Source organism: Filicampus tigris, chromosome 10 (genome assembly GCF_054856515.1).
Source record: "Filicampus tigris isolate MCC_2025a chromosome 10, RoL_Ftig_1.0, whole genome shotgun sequence".
In the NCBI taxonomy this organism is placed as follows: domain Eukaryota; kingdom Metazoa; phylum Chordata; class Actinopteri; order Syngnathiformes; family Syngnathidae; genus Filicampus; species Filicampus tigris.
The window spans coordinates 16,725,271-16,737,423 of record NC_141226.1 but is presented as its reverse complement, the minus strand read 5'-3'; the positions used below and the strand labels follow the sequence as shown (position 1 = coordinate 16,737,423).

General features: G+C 40.0%; 1 long non-coding RNA gene across 4 annotated transcripts in view; it reads right to left on the bottom strand.

Moving 5' to 3' along the window:
- Positions 1 to 12,153, bottom strand: part of LOC147141072 (uncharacterized) — a 117,588-nt gene that overhangs the window by 87,582 nt on the left and 17,853 nt on the right. For all 4 annotated transcript variants that reach the window (XR_015088314.1, XR_015088317.1, XR_015088316.1 and 1 more), the window contains exons 4-5: positions 10,738 to 10,793; positions 10,562 to 10,633 (exon numbers count right to left, since the gene is read on the bottom strand). This is a non-coding gene — a long non-coding RNA (uncharacterized LOC147141072). The remainder of the gene's footprint in view (positions 1 to 10,561; positions 10,634 to 10,737; positions 10,794 to 12,153) is intronic.

Below are 12,153 nucleotides of genomic sequence, written 5' to 3'. Positions count from 1 at the left end.
AAGACAGCATTTTTTATGTCTCTTTTGTTTTTGAAAAGTTCTGTGTAGAGATGACATTGTCAAAGGATGAAGCTGTGACCTAGCTGCAAAAATAAGTGCAAATTTTGTATCTTGCATGTTACGCCAGTAGCGTGTGCAGGTGAAACGAATTCTCTGGCAGGTTGAGGATTTGGAACAACATTCCGGTTGTGATATTCAGGAATTAACTCACTCACTGCCATTGATGAATTTACTTGTCTTTTCACAGTCCAGCCATTCAATCCCAGGAATTTATTTATAATTTTTTCGAATATTTTCAAACATTAGGGTAAAAGAATGTCTGAAAATGTCTGGCAGTGAATGAGTTAATGTGATCTTACACATCCACATGTCCTACATTTAGACATTTAATATATTTTGTTGCTGACAAAATTCAGCCGTGTTGTTAGCGCTGACATCCAACGTGAACTCCTAAAGAGGATCGGGGACGAACGCCAAAGAAGAAGAAGGCAGGCCAATGTTTTTGAGAGCAGGGGCGGTGCTAGTGGGGCCAAAGACCACTGTGATTGGCTAGTGTGTGATAAGAGGCGGGTCTCAAGGCTATTGTGCAAATCTACATGATTCACCAAATTCTTTCCAAGAGGACTATCAGTGCTTACTTCCCCCGCAATCAACCTCGTGTGCCAGAGGAGATAAATCCTGATCATGAGTCCGACTTGTCTTGTGAGGAAACTGTTGTGATGAAAAAAAATTTAAGAAAATGTTCTATTTTTGGGGATAAGTTGACCTGGCTGACTGGTTTCGGGAGACAAATTCAATGAACTGTACATTGTGCTGTTGATAACCGTAACAAGCAGGCAACATGACATTTGCTGATAATAGTGGCATTAGTTTCATACTTCACGAACAATATCTGCATTTACTAATAAAGTGAAATTGAATGGAAATGTGAATATTTACTTTGAAAGTGGAACTACAATTTGTAGGACAATTTTCTACTGGTGCCCCTAAAATTTCATGTCAGGGGCCACTGTGCTTCCAGTAATAATAATTTTTAAAAAAAGTTAGTCTGGAGCCCTGCAGTGTCATACTTGGTGAAGTTTACAGGTTTTATTGATAAATTGTAGTTTGTATTAGATTTATTTCATGTTAAACTGTCAAATAATTACACCTACCATCATAAACTGGACTTCTTTAACATGAGAGCAAAGGTCAAGACGGTGTTGTTTTTACTCATGATAGAAGAGTAATGCAGTGCCCTGCAAAAAAAAACCTCACACGACTTATCCACCGTGAAGGAGCACAGAGCGTAGTTTAGACTAAACTGAAAGCCTGACAGCAGCTGTGATCTTTATGCAGAACAGCTGTCATGGTTAGGATCTCCTGTGCCATAAACTGATGTTTTGTCTGGAGCGTCCAACAGATTAAGCCACTCTTTATGGCAGAGAACAACAAATGCCCTAGGATAATTTGGTTTAATGGCAGGAGAGGAGGCGTGTGGATTGGCAGCTTGTACCGCAAACGTTACAGTTTGTTTGAAAAGTGGCAACATTTGTTTGAATACAGTCTATGCCCTTGATGGTTACAATGTTAAATGCAACGATGGTACAGGGTGTCGTCAATTCACAGTAAACCCCGACTGAATTTTTCATTAAAATTTTGACATTTGAATTGAATTTGAATTTTTGACAAAAGAACTTATTGACTCTTAGTGAGAGTTAACGACAACTACTTCTTATTAGTGGTAATGATAACGTTGTACCGCATCCAGCTTTTCATTTGATTGTTTCATATGTATGGCCTAAAAGTGTTTATCATACAAATTCTTCAATCCATGTTCTTATCCTATTCAGGGTTGCGGGGAACGGGAGTCTATCCCATCTGACTGTTGGACAAAAGGCGTACCTCCCACACCTATGACACTATGACTTTCAGAGCACCCGTAGGATTTGTATATTTAATTGCTGGTCAAGACCTTGTTTTAAGGCTAATAATGTACAGTACTTGTGTTTGTTTCCCCTCAGTCAATAGTTGAATTAATGTAATGGCAACTGCAGATGTGAAGGCCTGTGTATCTAACAAGCATTCGGGCTGCTAATTTGGTTGACATTTCAGCACAGGTCCGTGGGGTGAGACGGGGGGGGATGAAGCACAATCAGTTGATTGCTATAGTGAGAAAAGAGGTGAACAAGATTGAGTGTGCTGTGGTGTGATTGATTGATATTCTGCAGTCAGAGCTCGTCGAGTGGCAACAGCAAAGATCAACGAGCCAGAAGAGAATGATAGCACAAAGACAGGTTGGTATTTAGATGGCTGCAGAAGGACGATTGCAAGCACAGATGGGATTTTGCTGTTTCCGCCTCTGCAACTTGAAATTGATATTTTGGATTGATTTAGATCGTACATCAAAATACAAACGTTGGTTGACCGGCGACCGCAGAGCTTCATTTGTTTGCTTTCTATCTGACAATGGCCCTGTATTTTGAAACTCTTTTGAGAATTGTGCTATGTACTTAAATTGTGATGGCTTTGTGACATCTGATGGGCTACGACACAATTTCAGTTAAGAGCTTACTTCGTTTGAAATGTTGAATTGCAGCAGCGCAGCATCAGTATCTATGATGTATGCGGCGAGCGCTCAAGCAGTACTGTTAGCTTACGGCTCAGTCATGTTGGCACTCGCTGGACAGTAAAAAGCGTACATGAACACAGCCCATAACCGCTTCGATAGACAAAAGCATTTGCACTTTACTTTCAACACTTCCTTGTCTGATCAGGAGTATTTCTCCATCACTTGTTAGCACTGCCATCCAAAGCAGCAGATCTGCGGGTCTGTAGCTGAATGAGTCTGGCGCATTGTTTGCGTTCAAAATACAGCTGTTGTCCTGGCTTTCAGCTCATCTTGTTTTCAAGAGACTGGCCGCAGGTTGACTTGAAAGAGGCTAGCTAGGGGTCATGTACTAGCTATAGTCTTTATCTTAGCACATACAGTCGCCACGCCGTGCCAGGCGCCGACTGTGCTTGAGGATGATTGTCAAAAGTGTTAAGAGTTACTCGTGGGAGTATAAGAAAGCCCAAAGAGTTGACGAGGTCCCAGCACATTGAGCAGTAAACAGCAGTCCCGGAGGTACGAAGAAAGTTTTTCAGTTGTCCAAAGCACTTCTGGGGCATCAATTATTACCCTAACCTTGCAAGTAGTGGGAGACCGACTCCAGCAAAATCTGTCAGAACAACCCGGCGCCTCCACAGATAGTCACCCCCTGCTTTTCTCACTTCACGAATTTAACACATCTATCAGTGCTTATTATCGACTCCATCATCTCAGCCGAATATGCTAGCTAACAGTTGGACCGTTTATCAGCCATCCAAAGAGATGCCAAACAAATTAACCACAGTCTGGTTCTCCTTTGTTGTTCCTTCCAGAAGACAGGGCAATGACAATGAGTCCTTTCCCTCTTAAACAATGTTTTCAGTCTCTTAAAGAAATGTGTTCATCAAAAACTGACCTTTCAAATCAATCTGGGCTGACTATTAGAGAATATAAATTAACCTTTGACAAAACAGTTTAGGAGAATGTGCCACAAAATGGTAATAATAAACTGATGAGGCACCATTAGGATAATATCGACATCGGTGACAATAGACAGTGTTAAATGAAGAAAATGTCGCAATAATGCATCAGCTATCCTTTTTCATAAGCCAGTTAATTTAATGAAAGACAGACCGTAATATCCGAGCATTAATCATATTAAGACAACAGTTTGAAAGACAAACTGTGACTTGAAGCACAATTAGAAATTTACCTAACTTTAAATGAGGTCATTGACAATCTAAGTTGGATATTGAAGGAACATGAGCTCTTCAGCTCACATTGCAAACTTTGCGAACACAAGTTAACAAACTTGTAATGAGTTGACACAGCAGGACCATGAAGCCAATTACAATGTAACGCCTGCTGTATATCCGATTTTTGTACATTTTAGGGGACAGTCCTTTTCTATTTACACTGTTGTGATCTCCAAATTGTGCCACTTCAAATAAAATTCACCGGGACTGCAGAATAAATCCAGCTTGAAATATGACTGTTCAAAAGAAGCACTGCAAGCATTATGTATTTCGTCAGTAGCAATAGCATGAACATTGTAATTCAATAATCCAAAATTACAGTTGTTAGTAAATGTCTCAAACAGCGACATTGCAGATAGATTGACTGATGGAAAAATAGCTCGATTTTTCATATTGCAGAGGGTAGGAAATATTGGTTCCTGGATTTTTTTTTTTTGCTAACCCAGTAAAAAGTGCATAAAAGTAAGCTTAAAAAGAAGCAAAGGAGGATTTGACTTTCTAACTGAGGGCTTACAGCACAAGTTATCAGAAGGCGAAGGAAGCAGATAGGGAGTTTGCCACGTTATGGAAAATTGTACCTGCAGGGCATTACAGAATCCTACAAATCCTACCACCGCAACTCACATTTTGGAGTTTTTGCAAAGGGAACTTCATTGAGGACACAGATCTAAAATTAGAGATTAGTTAATAAAATACCTATTAACTCTGATTGACACTACAAATAAGACACTTCAATGATTTGCTCTCTAATTAAGATAAAGGTTGGCGCTTGAAAATGTCATTCACAAGCCTCCAGTGCACTAAACAGAATTTTAGCGGCAACTATTTGCTAACAATTGCAGTCCGCATATGACATTAAAAGGGATTTCTCAAAATGGCACTGCCTCTGTGATTGTCAAATGTGAAGCCCATATTGATTACAAACTCTTACCTCTTCTTACGCATGCATCATTTATCCTTAGCGGCCCTAAACCCTCCACATCGCCACCACCCATTTAGTCATATTCTCTCTCCTATTTTATTTTTCCTGTGTTCGGCAGGACTTTATTTCCTCCCTTTATGCTTTCAAACCGAGCCGCTGTCTCCAGGCAACTCAAAGTCTGTTTTAGCTTTTTAGGTCCATATCCCCTAAAGACTTCTGTTTTTTACCCTCTCTTACACTTCCTGAACCTCTGCTGTGTGTTCCTGGTGAAGATCAAGTCATACTCAGCCGCTGAGCACTTTTAAGAATAATTAGAGTAGTAATAGTGGGAGGCAGTTGGAGCCCTCTTCAAATTGCTGCTAATGTGGTTATTTTTGGCATGCTGTATATCTAACAAAGAGCTACAAAAACGGCTATCCATCAATTCACTGGCCTGTGAGTTTCTGAATTACACTGCTTGTTTAGTCTAAAGGTGGAAATGGTTTGACGATGGATTTGGAAAGAAAAAGAAGTAACGCATTTCATCCTTCGGCATAGTTTACAAGTTAAACAAGAAGTAGGAAGAAGTAAAACAACATTTAAAAAAAAAAACAACAACTGATCTAGTCATACCCCTTGTTCTCTATGTTCTGTCTATATGTAGCCTCCTTCCGCCTTCGGGTGGGGGCACCGAAAATCACAAGGGTTATATTGACGGTGGCGATTGCTCCGAGGGCAGCCTGTGCTGGCAGAAAGGTCCGCTGCTTCATAAGCCGACTTAATGTTTATCTTCTGCGCATTGCTTCTGTGGTTACTCACCCAAAACCTCTGCATCCACACATAAAACAAGAACTGGCCATTGTAGATCGGTTAAGCCGTATTCCGCTGTACTGTTGTTTCAAGATTCCACTCGTTTCGATGCTGTGTTTATTTAGTCCTAGTTTGGGAAGCTATCATGAGCCAAAGCAGTATGAGTGCTGCCATCGCAATATTCCACTTTTGGTGACTGCTAATCACACATCAAACAAGGCTGCTGTTAGATTTGTGATGAGATAAGAAAAAAGTGTGTGAGTGGAACTTCTACTTTCATGCACATAGTGTATAATAGATTTCTGCCTTCTGCTATCCAAGTTTGGTTGAGTGGACAACGAGTTTGATGGGGTTTTTTGGGGGCTTATTTACAACCAACAGTAAACATTCATTGTCTCAATGAACTTAACAATACAATACAATAAAGCTCATACATGCTGTCAACAATATTTTACTATGAAAATACAGAAAATTGTCTGCCTTTCACGCAGAGTCAATAAGAAATTAAAACATTACTATATTACATGCATTCATTTTTCTGCTCAGGGATATTTTGTCGCAATGGACCAACATTCCGAGCAAGAGGCTGCAGAACATGTGACGTCTACCAGTCGACCAGTGAACTGTACATGTAATGAACTTAATACTATGATACTATGCTGCTCATGCCAAATGTCACACAAGATAAAGAGTGGTGGCGACAGGTGACGCACTACGACCATTTCAAGAATTTTTAAAGAATTGTCATGTCAATAGAAAATAATTACCCACTCCCACTCAAGACGCTATAATAACAATAATTCGATCATTCTCAGTGGTACTCAAAATGATACTATAATAACCAAGAGAAAATATTCAGTTACCAAACTTGTTTGAAAAATTTCACTGCATAAAGTGTCATCATCCGAGACAAGGATGGTAGACGGCATCCTTTTAATAACAACATTACAAAACATCCTTGCAAATAAAAAGAACTAGGAAGGCGTCAAATTACTGCTTCCTTGCAGACGGTTCTATCAGTGAGGAAATCGTGGGCTTTAATATGATGCAAATTAAACTCAAGGGATCAAAGCCGTCAACTGTGCCTGCCAAACTTCCTAAAGCAAAAATATGTCTCAGGCATGTGGTCACTGACAAAGAAAGGAAACGTCAACTGCGCGTCCTAGCCAGCAGAGTAGCGCGTTAATTTGCGCTGCTCAGCAGCGCAAGATAAATATGTGACATTGATGAGAAGACGTAACGAATGACAGCACTATACATTGAATCGAGCCCAGTCCAGGTTTAAAATCGTAATATATAGCATGAACTCATTTGGGGCCTCAAATATTTTGTCAATATAAGTAATTATTATCACTGTCCCCCTCCCAAAAATTATTTGGATAGAATATATTCTATATTGTTATGTACATATTAATATAAATGTATTCATGAAAACAATCGTTCATTACCCATCTTCCCTTACAGTATGTTATCTACTCTTATGATTTCAACATTAGCCACTAACATTTTGTTCCATTTCACAAACGTTGCACTGGAAACTTTCCCCCCGTCATTTTTCAGATGTTTGCTCTCAAACAGTGTGTAATGGTCCTCCCCACATGACATTACACATCAAATACACTAGTTAAGTGAGAGCCTTCAAACCTGGATTCGTTTGCAAAGAAACGGTAGAATGTTCCAGCTTAAAGATTAAACATCGGCGTTCACCTTGGGGCACAAATTCCAAAGATGCATGAACGGCAGTGCAGTCAAGAAGGTGTAAATGCTTATATTACTGTATGTCCTGGCATATGGTTTCTGTGCTACAGTTCTATAGCAATTGGCTTTTTCAAACCTTAGACAAGGGCAATTGAGTGGTCCCGTCCGATTCAAAAAGATCTACGAGAACACGTATCGATAATCTCCAATGACATACAAGACGAGGTAATGTACGTCCTTCTTCGCCCCTCAAACTCATTCTGAGCATAAAGCCAACATATTATATTAATAGAGTTGGTAAGGTGTCAGAGATCAGCAGTACTTTCTATTGCACTATCTTCCCCTGTAATCAATAATAAATGACAGCAGACACGTATTTTTTCTTGTTATTTTAAGCAAAAGCTTATAGGAGCAAGAATAGCTTCACAATATTGGACTCAGCAAATATGAAGCATAATACACAAGGGGGGCCTGCCAGGAAGATTGCATATGCAGTGATATCATTACGGCGATAAGAAGCAATCACCGTAGCAACATTGTCAAGGGACAGCCGGTGTGCGTGCTTCATGACAGCCTTACAAGTGCAATTTGGTGTGATTATCTTCTATTCATTGGGAAAGCTTCTTTATTCCGCTGCGGCATCGGACCATGCGGTTAAACTTGCCCACTATGCTGTCTGCATTTGGCTCGCATGAACCGAACAATTAATAGAAACGTGTATTCAAGTGTAACAAGATTCAAGCTTTATAGGGTTAGGCATGGGCCGATATTAAATGCTGCTGAAATATTGCGGTATCGTGGTGTTCAATATTCTATGTTGGGAAATAGTTGGGTAAATAAAAACAGCATTTGTTTCCCAATGAACACAATCTGTATATTATTTTTAAACAAAATATTGAATATTTGGCACAGAGGAAACGTGTACCAAGTTCAAATAAATTAATGTTAACATTCTTCTTCTGTTTAAATTCTTCTTAGTGTGTCACAGTGTGCCACTGCTGGTCAGCTACTTTGTAGAAAAGACCTGTAGGCTACTCATGTTGTCCTTGGGGCTAACTAGTACCCACTGGCACCATTTTTTCAAGGGTAATGCCCACTAACAGAACAAAAAGTCAGTAAGTTTTTGCAATGCCTCTTTCGTCTCGTTCCCTAACTCTTCCCTTCCCCGATGAGAAAAAAAGTTAATTGCAGGCAATTAACTTCAAAGATGCAGCTTGTTTCCCCAACTCTGCAAGCAGCCAATCATACTGCACCCTGCTTAGACGTCCCCTCAAAAAACAAAAGAAGAGTGCATTACCGGGGAAAGCCAGTTTTCGAGGTTATTGAAACCCTGTCTTTTTGAAACCACGGTAACGCATCAAACCGGTAATCGGCGCATGCCTAAGTGGGGTACACACATGCCGATAATGCGGCCGAATCTATACTAATGCTGTTCTGTAGCAACATCGCCATGGCTAACAAAGCTTTTCTACAACAGTAACAGTAAACTTAAGTGTTTATTATAACGTTACATATGGGACTTTACTTAAATGAGACATTGGCCGTTTAAGACAATGCAGAAATTCCAAGTTTTCAAAAGATAATAAAGGGCAAGATTTCATTTTGAAGACGAAACCGAATCATCTCATCCTGTGGTCACACGACGGTTGTTTTATCGCAAGACAAGCTGATCTTATTTGGCAGCAGGCGTCTACAATGTCACACATATTTCTTCGTAAGAGCCGGTCTATGCCACACCTTTCCTTGGGCTGTCTGTCACCCAAACACATCCACGTCCCTTTCTATTTACACTGGGCTCCTCTCGCCGTGGCACAGCCCATCACGCCACGCAGGGACACTTGACAGCTGTTTGTTGATGTGGTGCCACAGCTTATTTCCTCTGTCTTGTTTGTTTTGATGTCAGCATTTCAGGATGATGGATGCTAGATGGGTGAGTGGGGTGGGGGCCAGGGGGGGGGCCCCCTGGTTTCGCGGCCCACTCCTGACAACGACGAACTGACACCATCGAGGAGCTGGTCCTTTTTTTCTGAATGTCAGGCCAATTTGAGCTGACCATCGCATTTCTTTTCTGAATGTTACACGACTGCCTGCAGGCTCATTTTAAGGACAATTATTTCTAGTGAGATGTATGGTATTCCTCAGTAATGAAACTGTTTCAAAAAACTATTCAAGCAACATCTGTTCACAAAAGCATGCATTTGGTAACATCAATGTATAAAATGGCGGGGGTTCTATGTGCAGGATATAGGGACTCGTACAGGCACAAACACACACATGTACAGATATATTTTAATTATACCCATTAAATATTGTTAAAGTGGATGTAAACCCAAAAATGTTCTTGACAAGAATATGTGCTATGCAGGCCTGCTAGTGAAAACATACTATTTTGATTAATATTGTGTTTGTGGAATATGAGTTAATCAGCAAAATCCACCCGTTTTTGTCAATCTCAGGGGGTGGCCATTTTGCCACTCGCTGTTGACTGAAAATAACATCATAGTTGCTCAGGGCTCAGACAACGACCAACCATGGCTCGGCCTCAGAAAACAGGTGAGCAGTCATTGGTCATTACCTGAGCAACTGTGATGTCATTTTCAGTCGACAGAAGTGGCAAAATGGTCGCCCCCTGAGACGGCTAAAAACGGGTGGATTTTGCTATATTAATATTTTTTTTGTGTTGACTTCCACTTTAAATGTGCTTGAGTCACTTGAATGGTGCAATATGAATGCAAGCTAATAAGTATTATTCCATATTATGACATCATACATCGTAAAATAAAAATGAATTAAACTAAATTAAAGTAAAACGACTTACCCACTCTGAAGTCCATTGCCAGAGATGTAGGAAAGAGACTTGGCTGTGATGTTTCATCGCTGGCTTAAGAACAGATTCGGATTTCGGCACTTTTTTATACACCCTATTTCTTGTCTCGCTAAAATTGGCCCATTTTAGGTGCCTGCTTCATCCATCGAGTGAGTGGATAATGTGGATTTTGTACCTCAATGGTCAGAGGGTTCAAGATTTTGAACACCAAATTGAGAGCAGAGCCCAGAGCATTGACATAAGTGTGCTCCCGTAAATAAAAAAAACAAGCATTTTCACTCAGAGAGGCAGCACTTCATACATTACACTCATACATTACACTGTGTGTATGTTGCGCATGGACACCAAACTAAAAACCCTCCGCCACCGCGTCAACAACTTCACTGAGCTATCAAGCATGTCAGAAGCTAACGTCGGAAGCAAGCATGTCAGACGCTAACGTCACAAGTTAACACTAATCTGTGCATCCAACAAAACTTTTTAATTGCAGCTGTGCTTACCTTTTGACTTTGACATAATAGCAGTGTTGTCACACGATGGGGGATTTGGTTTCTGCATGACAGTCAGCCAACCTGATCATGTCATGGGCAGAGAAACTCGGTGTGATTATTATGCAAATATGAGAACAATTCACTCACACATTTTCAGAAATAAGCCAAAAACAAAAAAGACTTACCTCGTTGTTTAATTTCACACTTGATGGATAGGAAGGCACTCCAGAGAACCAATTATCTGTATACAAGCAATAGAAAAACAATTTTCCATAAAATGTCCACTTTAAGTAATTGTGTCCTGAAAAAAAGAGGTTTGTTGGCAAGCCTCACTGGTCATTTTCGTGCTAGTCGTGTACAATTTTGTATTTGACTATATGTTATTTAAGTATCAGTATCTGAATATTTCATAGACATTTTAATATTTGCATTGCTCGTATAAGACAGGAAGGCCCTTCCCTGTCATAGTACGTAGCCTTTCCGGTTCTAAGGTTTTCATCACGCTTTTCATGTTTGGGGTGATGTCACAAAAAAATTCAGAGAAAACACAAAAACACACTCATAAAGCATGACGGCTATTTCAATTACTAACTTTGTTGACTTTTGAGCCTTTTTTTTTTTAAACATTTAGATTGAACTCAATTTGATTTGACACTATAAATAATGAAACCTCTCACATCCAAGTTTATCTGATAATAGAAAAAGAAAAACAGCCCAGGGTATACTGGTTCAACAATCTGTTAGTCAAGGCTTATACGAGACTTTTTTTTTTTATTTTTTTTTTTTATGAATATAATAACAACTGCTGTGTGATGAGCCAGAGCTTATTGTCATTTTGGTACCCAAGCTAGTCATCAATCTTTGTTATGAATACATCTTGTGAGTCATGTGTTGACAACCCGATTTCCTGAATAGGCTCAAATAAATTATCCTCCATACTGACGGGTCACAGCATGAAAACGAGAAAATGAATCTGTTCAAAATTCCCACAGCGTCTTGACAAAGCACTCGCTAGAATTAAAGGGAACGTCACCTGTCATCGCCAATAACCACAGCCAGTCCATCTTACACCTTGACTCCCACCCACCTGCCCACCACCTGACGCGCTGCACATCACACTTTGACTGACGTCCTCAGCATTTAGGCGAAAATTCAATTTACCAAAAGGTTGGGGCATTAAACGCATTATTTTGCATACCTCACCGTGCAGTATTGCCATCTAACAGACTGAAATCAACAGGAAGGCTTACTTTGCTGATTAGGGCTGGATAATTATCCACGATCATAAAAACATTACAATAGAAGAAAAATGATTCGAGCATATTGATATTCCTCCAAAAGCATAATAAGCATAGTTAAAGTGGTCAGAGAAAGAAGTCAACCCAAACCGATTTTTTTCAAGGATATGTTCTATGCAAGCCCACTAGTTGAAAGAAGGCATTCTGATAACTATTGCGTTTGTGAAATAAGAGTTAATCCACCTGTTTTCAGCCATCTCTGGGGGCGGCCATTTTGTCACTTCTGTCGACTTAAAATGACATCACAACTACAGGTCACGTAACGACCAATCAAGGCTGACCTGTTTTCTGAAGCTGAGCCGT